Source organism: Capsicum annuum, chromosome 8 (genome assembly GCF_002878395.1).
Source record: "Capsicum annuum cultivar UCD-10X-F1 chromosome 8, UCD10Xv1.1, whole genome shotgun sequence".
NCBI lineage: Eukaryota > Viridiplantae > Streptophyta > Magnoliopsida > Solanales > Solanaceae > Capsicum > Capsicum annuum.
This window is the reverse complement of record NC_061118.1, coordinates 97047741-97070839: the sequence shown is the minus strand read 5'-3', so window position 1 is coordinate 97070839 and position 23099 is coordinate 97047741.

The window sequence follows — 23099 nt, the reverse complement described above, 5'->3', positions numbered from 1 at the left end:
TCAATAAATTTTTGAAGATCGGGAGTGAATTTTGCCAATTTTCTGACTAAATATTCGGGAAGAAATATTTATAGGTGAATTTTCAATAAGGATGAGATTTTCGTCAAGTTGTATCAAACATAATGTAGCCCAACATATGTGACCGGAGATCCCATGAAATAGGTTCATATGGATAATAACAAGCTATTGTTTGATCTTATGCACTATAAAATTTATTCCTTCTATGATCTATTATGTTGTGCATATAGTACAAATCTATAAAGAAGTGGTATTGAGTTATAAGCTCTTAATCCATCACTATATCCTTTATAGGTGATTTATTGCTCTGCATAATACACTTTATGGGTGGATCTATATGAGTGTGAAATAACACCACTTATATGAAATTCCAATAGATTTCTAGAGAACTCATGAATATCAAGACACACGCATGGACTCTTAACACAAAATCATGATAACCACAAAAATTATGCAAATATAATGTGATAGAATAAGACTCTGAGCTTACAAAAGAATTCTTGGTTCATATAAGTTGTAAACTTTATTAATTTTGTGAGTTTAATCTTGTTCTGTCTAGGTTTATGTAACAACTCAAAAAATCCAAGTCAAGGCTAAAACCATGATTCAAGTACATATAGAATTAAACATCAAGTTTTAACAGTATGAGAAGGAATGTGTTGGTGTACCAAGGTCACAAGAACCTCGTAGCCCTTAACCAAGCCAAAACCTTTCTTACCGATCGATTCCTCAAGAAATTTTAGCTTCAAAAGAGAATAACTTCTAGATTCTGATGCATATTTAAGATCCAGACCCACCAAATGATCAAAAATTTAATTGTCCTTTCAAAGCATCTAGTTTTTTCTTAATCCAACATCGGAGCAAAACGTTATGGCCTTTTTTGTAAAATATTGCTATGTAGTGAGATACCAAAATTGTGGTTACATTTTATGATCATCGAATGATCTCATTTGATTGAGACAATCCCAAAATCTCAAAGTCAATAATGTGTACCTTCGTACCACAAGAAGGAACCACAATACTAGGCATGATCGTAGTCCCACAGATGCCCCTGATTAGACCTTTAAGCCTATGAATCAAAGTATGACCATGGTAGATTCCATGATTGTACTAAGGCTTATTTGATCATGTTAAGAGAGCTCTCATCTAACTCCAAACTATAAGTACAACCCACGATCATGTATTGTCCCCACGATCATGGGAAGTTCCCATACGTTCCTTCCAGCAATTTCTAGTTACGAATTTTAAAGGGGCATATCAGCGTTTTTCCACCCTTTTAACAGCAAAACTATGTTGAATTGGATATTTTAAGGATGTTTATGGGAGTTAATATTATCCTAAACCCTCATTACTTAGAAAAAAAATTGACACTTAGTTTCAAGAGAGAAAAGAGGCGATTTCTTTCCCTAAGGTAGAGCTAGGGTTCATCATCTTCAGACTACAAATTCTAAGGAATTCTTCAGGGGTTTCATCTCCAAGTATGTAGGATTTTATCAATAGGTCCCCTTTCACCCATTAAGTCCAAAAGTTAACCTAACTCTCCAGTTCAGTTCCTTTTGCACAATTTAGGATTTATGGATATTGACAAATTCATTGATATCTCAGTCTTTTGGTGTCATAGAGTTATAATCCCTGTTTTATCATGAATTTCGTATTATTGCATAACCATGATCACAACCCTAGACATAATGTGAAATCTATAAGTGTTGGACGTGAGTCATTAATTTACTTGAATTCGTTCAGTTTACAAAATTGGCATAATAATTACATTTTTTGAGATGGTGGATATGAACACCCGATGACATAGGATTTCATGCGTATACTTTTGGGTACTATATTCCCGGTTTACAATTTTTGAATGCTTTTAGATACTGTATTTATTTTCAATCTTCAAATTATTATTAACATTAAACATGTTTCGGTTACCAGTGTCCTCCAGTTGGGAGTAGTACTTAGCACCGAACAGAAGCAGAGATGAAGTTTCATCTGCCACTTAGGCTGAAACCTTTAGTAGAAGTTCCTATGTTTCAGATTACAGTGCTAACGTCGGTTCTAAAGGGCCAATCATCAGGCCATGCTTGACACCGTAGTCCTTTTGGACATCAGTTTAGTGGATCCACATCAATCAGTGTTCGTACCCCTGACAAGGTACTGAACACCCTTTTAGCTAGATTACAAATTGGACCTCGATTAGCTAAGATTAGTAGCTCCCACAATATAGGTCACAGTTTATAGTTCATATTCAATTCTTGCATGACCTTGTAATAGGTTATTCAGTTCATTATATAACACATGTTCATTACTTGGTATTGCATTACTCTATCATGTTACGTGTATCATGTTCAGCTTATATCAGTTATTTCTTATTTCACACACTCAGTACATTCAAAAAACTGATGCATACTTTTTTTGCAATATGTTATCTCATGATATAGGTCCTGATGCTCAGCATTTGGATCGTTCCTAGTATGATCTCTTACCATTTCAACAGCAACAGTTTAGTGAGTCCTCATCATGTAAGGGCCAGTGTCAGCATTTCATTTTATTTTGTCATTTCCATTTTTAGTTTTTAGATAGTTAGAGTTAGTTGGCAGCTTGTCCTAGAAACTAGTCTCAGTAGAAGCTTTTCAGACTTATAATTAGATATTTAGCTTCTGATTTGAGATTAGTTTATTGTTGATTGGTTTCTTTGGAATACATATTTCATTATTCAGTTCAACTTCTACATAAGTATTTTTATTAGTTATTTTTGTTATTTCTAGGTTTTTTTTCAGGTCATGGGTTAGTTTGGGTTCACTTGTGACTCTAGTGTTACGGCAAGGGGTAGTCTCAGATCGTAACAGTCTGGTTCATAATTGACGAGACACTAGATTCAACGCATTATTCTCTTTTTTTTAAAATCCATCAAAACTTCTTATTTCATTTTATTCGTTTATTCTTTTTGAGATATTTGAGGAGTTGTTATAAATAATTATTAGCATGTCAAAAAGAATAAGAATTATATTTTAGAACTTCTCTAATTAATCTTTATCTAAGATTTTAATTGCGTTTTTATTAATTCTAAATGGCAACATTTAAATTGAGTTAAACATATACTTAATAGCCATGATGGAAATATTTCTTAACTTATTTTGTCCATTGGTAACTGATTTACATTATTATTGGTCAAAGGTGATTAATGTTGTTAATGGTATTGATTACCATTCAATAATGTGAAGTACTCCCTCCGTCTCAAATTACTCATCCCAAATTGAAAGGCCATATTGATTAAAAAAATAATTAATAACATGCCTAGTTTACCATAGTACCCCTATTTAATGATGTTTATACTTTAATTTGAAGAAAAAGTAATTAATGCAAAGGGTAAAAAATGAAAAAATTGTGTCTCTTCTTGATTAATAAAAAAAGACAAGGAAAATGGGGAATCAAATTAAGAAATTTGGAATGAATAATTTGGAACGGAGGGAGTACAAAAGATTATGCGACCGTTTGTTCGCTTTTGCTATACATAGTTTTAGGTCCTTTATGGAAAAGGGGAGAAGAAGAAGAAAACAAAAATTCAAACTCTTTCTCTTAACATTTGCATTGTTGAATTTTCCATTGAAAATTAAATCTTCGTCAGCACTAACTCCTACTTTATTGCTAGAATAGCTTGTTAAATCCTGAGAGATACACCTTAATCAGTCAAATATTTTTAAGGATGGTGTCATAAGCATGTCTCAAGATAGAGAATTTCTGTGATTCATCAATATTTTACAACACATACAACCAAATAATCTACCTCAATCTAAGCCTTGCAATGCTTTAAATGACTTGAGTCTTCCCCTTTTTCGTAGCTTCAGCTTGATCTCGATCTGAAAATAATAAATGGAACATAATTCAACCATTGTTATATCAATTCTATTATATCCTAATTTCATAACTCTAAGGCCAAGTTCATGAACAATTTCACCATTCTGGATTTTTCTACTCCTTTTTCCACCCAATTCCTCCGTACATTATGATTAAGAGGTCAAATTCTAGTTCAGAAGGCTTGATTTAACACTTTTAAACTATTAACAAGCAATTCTAATCCAGCCTTAAGCATATCATATCATTTTCTCTAATCTATGGTTGAACCCACCATTCTCACCCTAATCAATCTATGTTGATTCAAAGGAACAAATGATCAAAATGAATTACATTAGTTAAATATTTTAATTCTATGTAGAATTCAAGAAGAAAGAGAAGAAAATCTCCCTTTTTCGTACTTGTACGACCTATGAATGTTCTTGGATGAAAAATAATATTTAATTCAAAAAACTATTATTAACTATTTCCAGCCCACAATAGTGGCCAGATTTCCGCTATAGCGACATCACTATAGCAGGTTCCTCCCACTATCACAGATTTGACCAAGTTGACTTTGCTATAGCGTAAAAATTCTCACTATAATCGGTTGCTATAGTGGCCTGTCACCCGTTACAGCGCGGTAGGCAAGGCAGAAACTTTGGACAAGTTTTTAATTTTTTTATTTTCACAATACACTCTCAGATTTAAACCTTACAAACTAGCCCATTTATATCAAACACTATATCCGGAGTTGTACTAACCAAAATTTCATTTCAAAAGTTTCTATGAACTCTTTAACCTTGTAGCTAATATGTTATGATCTTAAATTCATGAATTATTATACCATCAATCACCATATTTTCATAGACTACACCACACCTGAAATTCATCTAAGACTAGCCTAGCCTAAAATTTTCAACACTTCATTCGAAAAAAAAAATTAATCCAAATTGTTACATGTTACGCTACATTTAACAATAGATAGGATAATTATATTTAGTTCTCTAAAAAAAATTAGAACTGACGATACTGAAGAGACATTCATGTACGCTTGATTATTTTGTAGTTTTTGTTGTTAAATTTGCAATCGCTCATCGTTTGCAACATTGGATACAAAGTTATCAAATCTTGTTCACTCTTCGTGCTTTTACACCCAGCATATCAGTAGGGACCTACGGCATTCACTTTTGGGGTTCCTTCGTAGATCTCTAGATTTCTCTCAAGCACACGAAATTTCACTCTCCTCTCTCTTACGCAAGTGAATTGGTTTCAAGAGCTTTCCATTAATTTTTGGTGACTTTTGCTTTCGACTAATTCACTGTCTACGTGCCCTTTATGATCAATATATTTAAAAAAAGTTATTTGATGTAGTGATGAAATTTTGATACATAAAATTGTGGTTACATTTCTATTAGGTGTGCAAAAATAATCCTACAGTGATAGCTGAAAAGACTAGGAAGCTACATATAACGTGTAGGATCAATAGTGTGAGGTCTTTTAGGAAAAATTATGCGTACTTGACCCAAAAAAAATAATATCACACCATGTAAGAGTGTCTTTGAGCTGTTGAGCCCAACAATTGGTATCACAGTTCAAGTTTGACAGGATGAGTATAGAGACGAGGCAGAGTAATAGGGTAGGGAGCTTGATTTGCTTAGTTTTACGAGCTTGGAGATGCACACAAGAAGAAAGTAATTGTGGGCTTTGTTTCCATAAAAAATTTTCAGATGATGTGGGTGGTACACAATCTAGGTGACCCATAGACCGTAATGAAGGGCCATTGGGACTTAATTCAAGGGGGATATTGTTTGATGTGCGAACAAAACTCCAAATTGATAGCTAAAAAGACTGAGAACTTATATATGAGGTGTATGATGTCTTAATGGTGTGAGTGAGACCTTTTAGTGAAAAGCGTATGGGCTTGACGCAAAGCAATAATATCAGTGCCTTTGGGTTGATCCAAACAACTTCAAATACATGTCACAAAAATGACTAAATGTCGTCATATATATATATATGGCATCGATACTACGGACCTAGTAGCAGGAGCAACACTTAAAACCAAACTAGTAGCAGGGGGCTTAAAGGTAAGGCTAGTAAAGTGTTTGCTTTAGCCCCCAAAATTTTGCGACCTCATAAATTTTAATAATAAATTGTATGATTTTCACCTTCACTTGAAATAGTATTAAAGATTGTGAAATACGTCTAAAAAAAAAAGAAATAATAAAGAAATAAAAAACTATCTATTTTTTACTAGAAATATTTTAAAATTTTGAATCAAATAACTCAAACTTCATCTTAATAAATAAAGTTTTAACAACAACATCCAAGTTAGTGTATTGCAAATAAATATGTAACATTTTATTCACTAGAATTAATCCTTACTTTTATTAATAATCGTACTAATATGTGAAGTTAAATGTTATGTGTCTTTAAAAAATACTACACCAAAAATAATTAATATGCAAGAACAAAAAAAGACAACTTTAAATTATTATGTTTGTATGTATGTGTATATTTAAGGTTTTTTTATAAAAAATTAGTTTTAAACCACTAATTTTATTGAGTCATCTCTGGATAGCAGAAGTACCTATATTAGCCAAACTAGTAGAAGCAGTTACATTATGTACATCTTGGTTACTAGTACTAGAACTATAATTAGACATAGTGGAGTGAGCATGTTGTCCTTTCACTCTTTGAACTTGTAAATCTCCATTCTTGTCATCATTCAAAATATCCATTAAAGATGCAGGAGATTCCCAAAACCAACTTTGTCAAACTAGTACCAAAATGCATAAAAGTAGTAGTATCTAGAGCATATTCTAATCTATCTTACTCCTTTTAAACATGACTCATCCAAAGATCACTCATTGCTTGGAGTGGACACCTACAAAGCTAGCCAAAAGGTTAGAAATGTCATTCAAATGTAAGGCTAAGTAGTGAACAATTTAGTTGCAGTCAATATTAATTACTAAGGGGTTCATGTTGTGAAGTTGTGCCACATTAAGTCCTAGCAAGAATGCTTGAGCTTCAGCTTCAGGAAGTTCTAGGTTGTAATACGAACTTGCGAACCCAAGGATCTAGTCGACATTGCTATTTCTAGGCACTCCTCCTTGAACACAATCTCATTAAGTTATTGAAGGAGCTATAAGTGTTAAGCATTAAATTACCAAAAGAAATAGGGTTCCACTTGAGGTACATGATAATGAAGGGTTTCATAGGTCTTGTACTTCCCAAGAGGAACCAATATTCACCTCCGAAGTGGATAATAAAGTTTATTAAAAGCATGAAATGTTTACTTTCAAAAATTGATTTATTACACGCCACCAAGATAGACCAAAAACAAAAGGAAAGGAAGACTTTTGAAGAAATGTGGAAAAGCATCTTATTCTAGAGAAGCTTTAGAAATAGTTGCAACCGGTGAAAATGAAGTGCGGAGGAGCTAGTTAGAGATTGAATCTGACTAAGAATACCCATATTTTACCGAAGAACATCCATCTTATTGAAATTAGAAAGAAATGGAAATGATAACACACTTTAATACTCCCTCCAACCCAAATTTGTATAGTGGTGTTTGATTAAACGTGATTTTTTAAAAATAAAAACTAAAATTTATTATTCTTTAGAACTTGTCCCATATATTTCTATGACTATAAACTATTGAATTACTAATAAAATCAAAAGTTTAAATAATATTATTACTAAATTTTAAACTATGTGATTTTAAATAATATTATTACTAAATTTTAAAATATATCATTTTCTTCAGAATCCACTAACATGAATGTATTATATAGAATTAAATAAGGAAAAAGACATAAATTACCTTTAATTATATCCAAAAAATTGAAGGCACACCTAAATTATTGAAGTGAGTTAATTACACACTTAGAGCCTGTTTGGGTAGGATTAAAATCTAGTCAAACCAGCTTTTAATCTCTTTTTTATCTTTTTAACATGTTTGATAAAATTAAAAAATACTTTAAAAAGGCTAAAAAAATTGATTAAAAAAATCAAAAAGTGAGAAGCTGAGTACCCCAACATTTTGTTTTTTAGATTAAAATTCTTTTAGGCTTGACCAAAATATTTATCTTTTTATCCCTTATATTTTTCTCTTATTTCAGCAATATCCTAAACTTGTAGTCTTTAAATATATAATAAAAAAATATTTTTCTCTTTACCACTTTATTTCATCTCTTCCCTCTAATTTTCTCTTCATCTTTTTTCTTTATTTTTATCGAATCAATCATTACATCATAGGTTTGTTCAAATAAATTATTTTTAGAATTAAAAATTATAAATAATTTACTCTATTTATGATGTTAACAACTTCAAGGACATTTAAGTCATTTTGACGATAAAAAAGTGTTTAACATCACTTGTTTATCAATCACATCAACAACTTTTTTTCAGTTTTGGCAGTTCTATTCAAACACTTATCTGCATAATTTATAAGTACTTATTTTAAGCTTTCAATCACTTAAGCTAAAAAACTATTTTTTTAATCCTATCCAAACGGGTTCTTATACTACTTAAAAATATATTTAACATCACCCTTAAAGCTGACGTGAAAAAAATAAACATAAAATAAAATGTATTTATATCACCCTTCTCCTCTTCTTCTTCAAGATTTTTCAATGAAATATACTACCACAACTTCTTCTTCTTTTTTTTAAGAGGGAAGGAAGAGAGGGATTCAAAATAAGTCTAGATGATTGTAAAGAGACAATAAACAAACTTGAGGATTGGAACTTGGCTAGCTAAGATCTGATGACGGTGTCCCAAAAATTGAAGTTTGTCGATCAGAGAAGAAAGTTTTTGGTGAAACATTCAAAAATAATTGCTTTCAATTTCAAATTCATTAAGTCAAGCACTGTTATTTTGTCATATTGCTCCCAAATGCAGAATCTAAAATCCTTTTTTTGTTTTACCATATATAATTTTACCGACTTTGATTCCAAACTCATGAGACTAGCAACTGAAATTAGAGATCTTTATAACAAAATATTGATAATCAAATTTTGCAATATTATTCTAATCGACAATAATTGATTAAAACATTAGATTAATGGTAGTGTTATTTTAATTTTTGGTGGTGGGTTAGGTGAACGGTGGTAAATTGATGGTGCAACATTATGATTTTTGATAAAGAAAGGTATGATTGAAGATGGTGAAATCGAGTGTTGTAAATTTTTGGTGATTGATTTGACGATAATGATGAAATCAATTATGATGTGATAGTGGAATTGATGGTATTTATGTGACAAATTAACTATGAATATTAAAGAAATGGAAGAAGTTGTAAACTTGTAGAATTACAACCTTCTTCCATATGCAAAATATGAAAAAGTTGAATGTTGATTTTGTTTCAACAATGGAGAAGAAAAAATGGTATCATTGATTAGTTCTTTTTTAGGAGTAAAATAGGACTTTTCATTTGGAGAAAGAGAGAGGGGTAAAATTAATGGAAAAAAAAGTGAGAAAAATACACCTGGAAGTCAGTAATGACATAACAGGCGCGTGCAAGTCACGTTACATTGGGCAATCGATTTTATGTCGTGGGGAGAAACTAAATTCACTTGTAAGTATTATAAATGTGTATTAGGCTGCAATAATAATTTAGATGTATTTTCAATTTTTTGAATATAGTTTTAAAATGATTTTAATATCTTTTTCCATTAAACAAAGGAGTAGAACTTTTGAAATATTGTATATTTAGCCAAGGTGGACCTTTTGCTTTATTTGTAGTTTTGCATCAATCAATATGGAGCCCGTTTGGATAGGATTAAAATTAGCTTTTAATTTTTTTATTTTTTATTTTTTTAGGTGTTTAGTAAAATTAAAAAGCAATTAAAAAAAAAACTAGAAATTGATTAAAAAGGCAAAAAGTGAGAAGATGGGTACCCCAACTTTTTACTTTTTAGATTAAAATTTTTTTAAATTTGACCAAGACATTTACTATTTTATCTTTTATATTTTTTTCCAATTTCAATAATATCCTTAATCTATAACTCTTAAATATATTAATTTTCTTTCTTTTTTCTCTTTGCTGCTTCTCTCTGTCTCTTTCCACCAGCTTCCTCTTCATCTTTATCCTTTATTTTTGAATTACTAGAATTAAAATTATATATATAATTCAATTTATTTATGGTAGTAACAACTTTAAAGATATTAAAGTCATTTTGAAAATAAAAAAGTGTTTGACAACACTTGATCAAATACATCAATCATTTTTTTCAGTTTCAGCACTTCTATTCAAACACTTATTTGCTTAATTATAAGCGCTTATTTTCAATTTTTATGCACATGAGCTAAAAAAATATTTTCTAACTAGTGAATCTATCCGTGCTTCGTGCGACCATAAACTAATTTTATTAAATTTTAAAAAAAAATTGTGATTTATGTTAATAAAAGATATAATTTTCACACATAAGCATACAAATTTCTTATTTGTGTAGTTTATGTATGTATAAGTTAAACATTTTTTTATTTTTCTTGAAAGAAAGAAAAGAAACAAAAAAAATATGACAATACAATTATTTCTTTGCACATTTATGTATATATATAAGTATCTAATTTTATAAAAAAAATTATAATTTGTCTTATTCATAATTTCCACCTTTAAACCTTTTTAACTTTATTCTTTGGCTTTAATGTATCTACACAATCACTCATTTTCTTTTAAGAAATGACAATTTTTTTCTTTCGTCTTTAATTTTCTAATAATATAAAAGATAAGTAACCAAAAATAATATTTTTGAATATCAACATAAATTATAAAAGAAGAATTTTGAGAAATAGAGCATAAAAACATACTCTAACATATAAACCATAAACATAGTATTATTGTTATAAACTAATAAAGAATAAAGTAGAAGAGTAGAGAGAATAAAGAGTAATTCTTATTTCTCTTGAGGGATTCTTGAGGAGTTAATTACAATGAAGGAAAAATTCTTTTATTTATAGAGGAAGACTAACCTTGGGGTTTCTAACTTTCCCATAAATAGACATTCACTATATATGGTAAAGTAGACATTCATTATATATGGTAATATATTTATAACACTCCCTCTTGAATGTCTAATTGATAGATAATGTGCCTCATTAAAACCTTACTTAGAAAAAAATCAGTGAAAAAAATCTAATGAAGAAAAAAGAGTACACATCTCTAACAATACGCATATAGGCTGTCTCATTAAAATCTTACAAGAAAAACCAGTGGGACAAAATCTCGTAAAGGAAAAAGAGTATAGTGCGCATTAACTCCCCCTAATAAGAACATCCTTGAACCTTTGCATCCCGATTTAGTGCATCATCTTCTTGAAAGTTGCTACTAGAGAAGACTTGGTGAATAAATCAACCACATTGTCACATAAACGAATATGTTGCACGTTAATATCACCATTTTTTTGAGCTCATGTGTATAGAAAAGTTTTGACGATGTGTGCTTTGTTCTATCTTCTTTTATGATTCCTCATTTAAGTTTTGCTATGCATGCTGCATTATCTTGATATAAAATTGTGGGTACTTTGTCATACTTTAAACCACATTTTTCTCGAATGAGATGTATCATGAGCATTAACCACACACATTCTCGACTTTTTTCATGAATAACTATTATCTCAGCATGGTTCGATGAAGTGGCTATGATAGACTACTTTATAAATCTCCAAGATATGACAGTATTCCCACATATGAACATATAGCATGTTTGAGATCGAGCTTTATGTGGGTTAAATAAATACCTAGCATCAGCATAATTAACAAGATTGGGTCTGCAATCTTTAGAATAAAATAAACTCATGTTTTTTATCTCATTTTGATGTCTCCTAGTAGGAACAGAAATATACCTTGCTAACAAATTGATTGAAAATGCTATATCAGTCCTTGTAGTATTTGCAAGATACATGAGTGCACCAATTGCACTAAGATATGATACTTCATAACCAATTCAATTTAGTATATTTCTCAGTTCAGCAAATAATCTATTGCTTTTGAAAACTCTCCAAGAATTTCAATAATATTCAAATCATCAATTTATCCCTTATGAGGATAATAAACAAGTTTCCCAGAAACTTTATATGCTTCAGACATTTTAAATCTTTTAGGAATTTTCATACAGATTTTTGTCAAGTGATAATATTCAATATGTGTGACATTTTCAAGCATCTAGATTGCGATCAAATAAGTGTTATGCTTATCAAGATGCATCCTTTCATATCACTTGATAAATATTTCTATGTCAGCATGCTTAAATAAACGTAGAATTCAGATCATCATAATCTTTCATAATATTGCATCAATAGTGTATCAAAGATATCATCGATGATATATCATTTTGTATCGATTCATAGTGTGACATAACATTTTGAGTTCTCATCACTTTATTATTTTCAGGTACCTGAACCTTTATAAGATTTCATGAGGTGTTATATCGTAGGCTCTTTAAGAGCACATTGCCTTCTTATTATGATTATTTGCTCCTTATCATTTTCAAGGATTATTTCATTTGGAACCGATTGGTATACCATGTTTCACGCATGCATAAACTTTGTCCTTTATGGACACAAAATAGGAGCACTTGCAGCTTAAATATAAGATGCATTCGGCATTTGACTTGAATTATCTTTTGAATGAGGATCTAATGATAATTCCTAACATATTTTATAGTTGCTTATAATCTCCCCCGTATGTTAGGAAAGCTAGCATACACCCTCAATCTTCTTTGAGGAATCCATCTTTGTGTATTATGATATATTCATTAACCGTATACCGCACATCAAAACTATTAGATGAGCAACGTGTGGTTCCTGACTCACAACCAACTTTGAGGGAGAATTAATCATAATTTATTAATTTGATGTATACAAGTAATTTTGTGTATAATATTTCAAACCAGCACATGAAGTTTTTGTTCTCATTAACAATGATTTAGCTATTTATCGAATGCATTCAATGTCAAGCCATCCTCATCAAGATGAATTATCTTGATTACACGATCTGAAAATTATATTCTTAACTCAATTTATATTGAGCAAGAAATTTTATGAATGTCAAACTGCAGGTTGACAATAAATGTACATGTGATCATCTTATATCGATGCATTTTATCAACATATCACATGATAGGTGAACGGACCCTTATTCACCTTTGATACTTTTCAGATTTTAAGGGATCCAATCTCAAAATTAGTTGGTCCAACCAACTTATCATGAGAACAAGCAACACTAAAAGTAATGAAGAATTTTTTAATTCTTTAATATATGTTCAATACTCAGTATGCACATTTTTGGGATGTCACAATCGTTCATGTTAATTTATGAACTTTTATTCTAGCAAACTCCAAGTTTACCATGACATTTATTTTTACTTTAGTAAATTTCAAATTTGCTACTATAGAAGTAGATTTCAAAGTAACTCTTCTGAATTATTCAGCCTCTTTCGGAGGTGAGTTGTGATACTATCACAATCAAGTGCTCGTTTGCATTGATAAACTTCTCATTCCCCAGGAATGAAATATAATCATGTCTAAAATCTATCAGATTCTGATAGCTTATAACATTTATCATGATATTGCTACATCAAGAGCACATCGAGGCATATATATCTTTCAAAGTGTATCATATATTGCTACCACATTCACTTCAAGAATTAATGTAAAACGAGTTACAAGATATAGAGATTCAAGAGATAATCAAGAAATTAAGAAGAGATAAGTAAGAATGAAAGAATAATCCTACAATTGAAGTAAATTAGAGATGAACAAATATTGATTTGTGACTCTCTAATTTGAACAAATAATTACATGATTAATTCAAGGGAGAATAGAATTAAACTCATACATGAATAATCTTACCAAAAGATATTCAAGAGAGATCCAATGTAGAGACAAAGGAATAAACCCACAAACTCATCAAAGAGCGTTCAATCTAAAAATGCAGTCTAACCTAAAATATGCTCATCATATTCTATTTATACTTCTAGGGTAAGCTAATATATGAAAAGACATAAATGCCCTTGATTTAATATGCATCATATTATGATTAAAAAGGACCCTAAAACATCATGTTAATGTTCTATTATGTTGATTCTTGGCTTCCATACTCTCTTGAAATACTTCACGTTTTTTATGTCAAATTGAAATCCATCTATGCAATTAGCACTTTCTGAACTTGCACCATTCTCCCCTTGTTGAAAAGAATTCCACCTCGAATTCAAACCTTGTAAATCATAGAGGGGAGTTAGTACTCAAGCCAGAAATAATCTTTCAAGTAAGTTACATACCACTCCCCAAACGACACTTTTGTGATAGAGCCAAGAATTATGTAGTTCCCTAAAAATCAACTTTTCAAACATAATATCAAGAACTTCACTCAAAAACATATCACAATCATAAAAAAGGATAAAGAAATTAATAATTTTACACATTAGAACTTTCAAGTTAAAACTAGTTTCTTCAACAACTTGAACCAAATAGTTCCTTAATTCACAATTTAATTGTACTCTTCTAACCACATGATTAAGAGAACTAGCAATATCATCCACAAACATTAAATAAAAGTATGCATTTTCGGAATAAATCACAAACATCAATCTCAAAAATTTCTTGTATTTCTCACCTAGTAACTCACAACATGAATCAAATAGCAACATCAAAGAATTCTCACTAATCATAACAAAGTTGCTACTATAACGGTCTAAGGCATAGAAATTTACCTTCATGGCTTTAGAAAGTCCAAAAATAAGCACTAGCCATTCAAACAAATCATTCTTGAATTTAGAAGGAAAAGATACCTCAAATCTTTTTGTTTCCCAAGAAGATGCTCTCAAGTATCTTACCTTATTGTAGATCCTCTCTTGATGGTGTTTCACAAATAGATTAACAAGGTTAGCAACTCATCAAAAAAAGAATTATCACATTTATGCCCATAGATATTTGGCAATGCTTCAAATAGATCATATTTACATTTCCTTCTAGAAGCATTCAAAAATTCATCCCAAATTATATCCTTAAAGGCAAGATTCGAGTAAGTAAATAAATTGATACAAAAGCTAGCATCTATCAATTTACTACTCTAATTGCTTGTGCCTCTCCCATTCTTTAAAAGATTTTCTTCAATTTTGGAGGACTTTTCAACACAAGAAGTACTTTCAACAAATAATTTGGGAGTTAGCTTGCTAATATCCAAAGAATTAACACCCTCAGACAAGTCACAAGAATCATTTTCACAAATCATGCACTCTTTAAATTTTGGATCATCACTTTCATCAAGTGCATATGAGTCAACAAGAAAAGAATCATTCAATTGAAAATCACCAAAAAGAGGATTGTCAAAAAATTTAAAATTTTGACATTCTTTAAGCTCAAAAATACTATGATCACACTTCTCATGCTCCATTTCAAGAGTACTACCACCAAGAACATTCATGTCCTCACAAGATAAAGAATTGTTACAATAAAATTCACTTGCAAAGAGACAATCATCATCAATCACATTTTTAGTGTTTCGAATAGCTAAAGAAGAAGTATATTCATCTTCATCACAAAAATTCAAGGAAACATTATGTGTTTTCATATTTGACATAACACTACCTTGAAACATTTTAAGCTCACAATCAAAAACAATTTTAGCTCAACAATCATATTCAACTAGTGTATTGTCATCATTCATTCGTCTATTGACACAAAGTAAAGAATCATCAACCTCACTAAAAGATGGTCTAACATTCACACTCAAGTCACTATCAAGTTCATTTGACGTAACTAAAGAGTTAGGATTAGTCTCCTTACCTTGATGAACACTTAACGAATCTACTTTACCTAGATTTTCTAAAAGTAAGTTCACTTGCTTACTTGAAATAGTTCCAACTTGACTTGCTTCTTTCAATTCTTCAATTTCTTTCCATGTTGAGTCAGTCTCTTTGTGCTCTTCTTCAAGAATACCTATAAAAAAGTGGCAATACTAGAAAAAAAGGAATTTAAAGGGTTAGAATTAGAATAAGAAAATCTCTCACTCACATTCTCTTATTTTTCTATTATCTTATTTTCTTTTCTCTCACTTGCTTCACTCTTCTCCTTTTCTTCTTGTGACAATTCATTGTCATTTTTCAACTCTCTTTTCTTTTGTGCTTGTAGCCGCTCACTCACTTCATTCCAAATATCCTTTCTTTTTTCCTCTTTCAAATTGTCACTATTCACTCCCTCACTCCTCTTTTTCTATTCTCGTTCACTCATTTCATTAGGAGTGCAATAGGCTCCAATGATACCTTTTGAGTCATTGGGATGACTCTTCACATCAATTTTCAACTTAGCATCACTAGAAGCTCCAAAGACTCTACTTGAATTATTGAAATCACTTTGCACATCAAATTTCAAGTTGGTAGCCTTCACTTTCACTTTCTAGACTGCCTCATTTGTTATTGAAGATTCCTTAATAGCCTTAGGAGTTAAGACATGCTTTCGTTCCATCGAATCTATAAGAACAAACTTTTCCAACTGTCTATCAAACCAAAATTTATTACGATTGAACCAAGTAGCTCCTAAACATAACAAACAAGTAGACAAAGGATAGACATCACACCAAATACCCCCTTAATAGCTTCCATGGTAAACAATGATCTTCACCTCTTTGTCAATCAACCTTCCACCAAATTTATATGGTGAACTTTTCGTATGACAAGGTATATCCAATCACTCAACTAAAGAAGGATCAATGAAATTGGTATAACACAATTTGTTTACACCTAAGGTGCAATCAAATGTGCAACCACTCTCATACCCCTCCACAATGACTTTAAATTTAGTCAAACCTTCATTAAGCTCATGCTCTTTTTTTCTTCTACAAGCACCACTATAATCATGAAAAACTTCACAACAACTCTTACTAGAAGTAGAATTATAAGATGATATTCTCCTTTTTCCATTGACATGTAAACCTCCATTGTAACTCCTTGAACCTATATAAGACATAATTAGGACAAGAAAAGTAGTTAGTAAAATAATGGACCTCATAAGTCACTCCCTCATGTGTATAACTCAAATGATGGCACTCAATTTTTTTTCAGCTCGTGTATACACTCAAAGGTCGTAAGCTTTTAGGACCACACTCAAATGATCTCACCACTCAAGCCTTTTACCACTCAAGAGTATTCCTTAGTCTCTTCACGATTCTACAATCTCAAATAATCTCAAAGTAAGCTTTCAAGTATCGGTTCGGAGTAAAGTTTATGTCAATAACAAAAAAGGACAAAACACACTAATGGACAAGGAATGAAATAAACACATAATGAAATTAAAAAGAGAAAAGCACGAAATAAATTGACACGAGAAATACGAACACAAAATTAACTAGATAACACAAGTATGACTAATACTCAATGTAATCTAGCTAAAGAGATTGACATACAATATGATTTTCCCATAAATCAAACAACTCAAAATTTTAGAGTTTGGGAAGAAAGATCACTCAAGACACCACATTCATCAAATCTATCAAGACCCAACTAAATTAAGTATACCCAATCAATATGGGACATTTTTAAGCATCACTTAATAGTTTCGAAGTAAGGAATCAACTCAAACTTCAAAATTTTACTAAAATTCGTACAAGGAAAAAATACACAATTTTTTAACCCAAAATTGACCCCAAATTCATCCTTAGATTCCAAAATTGAAACCTAATGTAGTTTACCCATGATCAAAACAACTTAGATCCACAAGATGGGGATAAATTTGTACAAGAGAGCTCAAAAACTCAAATTTTTGCACTTTAGAAAGTGCTGAAATTTCAGCTGCGAAAATGGGAGAAAATAAGGCAAAATTAACTCCAAATCAACTTCAAATGCTCCCAAATTTAATATTCAAGAACTTTGAACTATTCTCAACAAAACCCAACAACGCCCACTTGAAAATTTCTCCAATTTTTGGATCTTTTTTTTTTTTAATTATTTTTTGAGATTTTCAGAAGATGCAAGCCAAGGATTAAGAACTATAGGAACAATTCTTTAGCCTTGCTCTGATACCAATTGATGTAAAACGAGTTACAAGATATAGAGATTCAAGAGATAATCAAGAAATTAAGAAGAGATAAGTAAGAAAGAAAGAATAATCCCACAATTGAAGTAAATTAGAGATGAACAAATATTGATTTGTGACTCTCTAATTTGAACAAATAATTACATGATTAATTCAAGGGAGAATAGAATTAAACTCATACATGAATAATCTTACCAAAAGATATTCAAGAGAGATCCAATGTAGAGACAAAGGGATAAACCCACAAACTCATCAAAGAGTGTTCAATCTAAAAATGTAGTCTAACCTAAAATATGCTCATCATATTCTATTTATACTTCTAGGGTAAGCTAATATATGAAAAGACATAAATGCCCTTGATTTAATGTGCATCATATTATGACTAAAAAGGACCCTAAAATATCATGTTAATGTTCTATTACGTTGATTCTTGGCTTTCCATTCTCTCTTAAAATACTTCACGTTTTTTATGTCAAGTTGAAATCCATCTATGCAATTAGCACTTTCTGAACTTGAATCAAGAATGGATCAAATTGTCATCTTTCAGACTTATCATATATTGCTACCACATTCACTTCATGGAATGGAGCATATTCAATGGACAAGCTTCATGACTTTTTATAAAATACATATTATTTTTGCCTTAGCTATTATAACATTATTAATATGGTGCATTGAGATTCAAACTCAACGTCTTATCCATATAAAGGCGTCTTAGGCATAACTCAGTGGGAATTGAACCCAACATCATATCATCGTGGTGCATTGAAACTTTTAACCCAATGTTTTATCCTCTTAATGAGATGAGACTTAAATTCATCATCATATTTTTTAACAATATTGTTCTTCAGGAATAAATTGAAAGTATAAGTGGTTCCAAACCAATTATTTTTTCTCAAATTCAACAATAATTATATCATTAGTAGCAAAAGACAAATAACATAAGGAATCACTAACCTTGAAATTACTTTTAGATTTATAATCCCACCTTGTTTGGTAGTGTCTCATGCTGATAATGTGTTATAAACTAATAAAGAATAAAGAAGAAGAGTAGAGAGAATAGAGAGTAATTCTTATTTCTCTTGAGGGATTCTTGAGGACTTAATTACAATGAAGGGAAAATTCCTTTATTAATGACAATATATTTATAACAATTACACAATATTTATTCAATTTAATGTGAAATAACTCAATCAGTTAGTAACAATAACAAACAATTACACAACAAAATATTATAAATTATTTTAATAACTTTTCCTTTTTGGCCACTATAAATTTAATTTAATAAATTCTTTTTTATGTTGACAGTAGATGCTTCTGCAGTTTATTTCCATTTTTGTTTTATCACTTATTTTTGGTCTTTTTAATTGCTCATATATTATGAGTTATATTTGGCTGAAAATTGTTGGATGCAAAAATGAATACAAATTAAGTGATTTTAATTTTTCACTAAATGTTACGAAAATGATCATATCTTATGTTGAAGTTAGATTTTATTTCTATTTCAACATATTAAGTTTCAAACGAGCTTAAATTACAGTGTGACAATTTTTGAACAAATCTAATTGAAAAAAAAAAAAAAAAAAATGAACCAAGAATTAGAAAAAGCGTATATAAATTTGAAGAGGGTATTACTATGTTAGGAGCAATGTGTCTAACATTGAGATAGATACTACATGCGTACCAAACTCTTCATGTAGATTACATACCATAAAATAATAAAAATTAATTACGAAATTCAGAACTGTAAAGTTTTCAACCAAAATATTTGCTAATCTTATGTAAAAATAAAAAAAAATAAAAAAAATAGGAAGATCCATTTGCAAAGAGATGATCAATATTCTTTCCATTGATTTCATTGTCTTCCTGCACATAATACGGAATCTTATTTTTCTTCTACATAAATAATTGAAAAGAAATAAAACATGACCTGAAGTTAACGTGGCAAGTATACCATGAACTCAATCGAGATGTGCGCAAGCTCATTCAAACATCATGATTATAAAAAAAAATAAAACATGATTCTCACATAAATTCTTCCTTTAATTGCTTCTTTCCTTTATGCATATAACAAATAATCCAACTCCCTATTAAACATACAACAACTGAAAATAAATTAAGCAACGTATATACAACTACATAAGTTTTACATACAAAAAACAAAAAAGAGAGTGAGAACAAACAAAACACATGTGGAAATTAGACTTTTAAACAAAAGCTTATAATTGAAAAACTGAATTAATACATTTTTATTAATTCTTTTTCCTCCATAAATAAGAAATTTGAGTAGATGTAACAATAAAAACTGTTTCATTACTCAATGGACATTGTGATTTAACTCAATAAATTAGTTCATGAATAAGAAGAGTATTAATAATAAAGTCATTTATTGTTATTATAATAAAAAACATTAAAATAAAATAGAATATAAAACAAAAAAAATAAAAAAAATAAAATTAAAAAAAGAGAAGAAAGATAAATATAAATGAATGTTATAGAAAAGTGTCACATTACCTTTGCTATGATCTTTCTTTATTTTATACTTGATAATTTATCCATGTTTTGCGCAGTCATAAAGGACTCAATAAATTTATGAATAAAAACATAAATTTTGTAGGTACAGAGATAAAATTTTCACAAAAATGCATATAAATTAATTATATAAATTGTTTAAACAGCTTAAATACTTTTAATTATTTATGATAACACATGTTAATTTTTTTTATTTTCCATAGTGATTGATGTCCGCATTAAATTCCCAACTAATCTTAATCACGTACTTCACGGCCTATTCTGAGGATGGGGCTCTCAACGTGATTTTTTCTATATCAAGGACTCGAACCTGAGAACTCTAATCAAGGATAAAACAATGTCCGGTAAATATAACGAAAACAAAAACAATCGGACTATAAAAAGTATTTGAGTTAAAGCGAATATGATCAAATTTTAAGATGGTATTGTTCGTCAAAATCCAATTTCTAAATTAGCCATATAAAGAATATTCGAAAAAGACCTTGTTCTTCAAAAAGGATTAAAAGAACTTTTGTATTTTGTTGGTATTCTCCAAAAATAAAAAAAAAATTATATTAAAGCCTTAAAAGAATCTAAATTTTTTTCTTATGGTGATAGTTATTTTGAAACGACCTCCCTACTTTATTTGATTTAGTGATATGGACTAGTATATTTTATCCTTTCAAAACCCTACTTTGTGAAAATACATTAAATATGTTGTTGTGCTATTTATTTTAAATAAAAAAAATCCTCTAATAAGTTCAACTTAAAATTCGAAAGCAAATAATGTATAAAATAATTTTAGATTTTTATTATTACTTAATTCACCATTTAAAATATTTTTTATTAATGCATTACAATTGATATTCGGACTGCTCTTATGTCATTCTAAATTTCAATTGTAACACAAACGAAAAAACTGAGAGGGAACCAATATTATACTGGCTTATAAGAAAAGTTGCATAGACATGAGAGAGGATCTACCTTAACCAAAACATAGCCACTCGGGATAGCTCATCATTCTAAACATTACTTATACTTTAAATGTTAAAAAGAAAAAAAAAAATACAACCTCACAAGTGAATAAAATATGAAAAATAGATAACCCATGGACTCTTGGCTTCAAAACATCTCCAAATATGCTTTAAAAAACAGAATGCCCTTCTTGTGTTAGCTTTCGTGGATAGAGTTATCTAGTACTTGCTATCGGTGGAAGGTGGCATGTATTCAGTGAAATTCGTCAAGGTGCGCATAAATTGACCTAGACAATACAATTATCAAAAAAGAAAAAACAGAATGCCCTTCCTATCTGTCGAAGATATATTGTTAGTTATTTTCTTGACTTTTCTTTCTTTTTTAAAAAAATTATACAAATGTAGCATAACTTAAAAAATAAAATTTATCTTCCGAAATGATGATTCGGTCACTTGCCCCATTCATGAAGCTATTAAAATCACATGTATCTTGAAATCTCTTCACTGCAATTTTCTTGTTGATAGTGTTGAAATCTAATTTTTGCCCTCTATAACTAAGTTTAATTTTGAGTTTCTTCAATTTTAAATAAAATTACAACATTTATTTTATCCGAAAATTATTTTTCAAAGTATTTTTCTGGATAATTTTTTCATTTTAAAAGAAAATTATATATTATCGTATTCAACTATACAAGATAATATAATTCTGTTACGTAAATATTTATTTTTACAAAATATCAAATTTTAATCAAGATTTATCTTGAAAATAAATTCAAATAAATAAAATCTTAGCTTAAATGTAATTTTTTCTTGAAAATAATTTATTTGAAAAAATATTTGTTGGATTTTTATTAAATCAAGAAGCCCGAAATTAAAGGAGGAATTAATTCTTGTCGAATTTCAATTGAATTTAATCAGTCTATTAAATTTGATCATAATTAAAACTAAATTGACCACAATTGCAATGCAATTGTCCAATTAACTTTTAATTTGATCAAAATTTAAATAGAATAGGCTAAATTCTAAATTGAAATTATTTTTGAATAACCTTTAGTCTAATTGGGATTATTCAGAAAATAACTCCAAGAAATTGTCTAAATTCCTAATCCACCAACCAGCCCAAAATAAGCATCAACAGCCCATTCCCCTAAACCCAAACCGCCCCAGCCCATAACAATTTCAACCCATCTAATAACAACTCCAAGACCCAGCCCACTCAAGCCTTCAACAACAACAACAGCCGACAATTATCAATAATACAAGAATACACGTGCAAACAGCAATGATAACAAACAACATCAAAATCTACAAAAACGACCCGTCGATGATCCGACGAACAACGAGAACCCTGACCTAACCAGCACCGACCCTCAACCCGATCCCCATCTCCAAACCCCTCAATGTCGTTGTCTTATCCTGTCGTAACGTAAAGAGGTATGCATGGCATAGTTGGAAGCCACAAGAAAAGAACGTCCAGGTGGATGAAAATTCAAATTCGACGTACGGATGGTACAATCTTGTACCAAATCCAGGTCATATCTTATCCCATTTCAACATTCAAAAAAATTCCTGCTAAGAATCCCAAAATTACCGTCAAATTGGATGTGGGAGCTCAAAAATTGCCCTCTTTTATTTGCTATAAATAGCTCTTTCTTGAACGAAAATGGACAAGTCTTGAAGGATTGAAAAATATCTTTTGAGCAAAAAGTTTTGTTTTTAGTTATAAAAA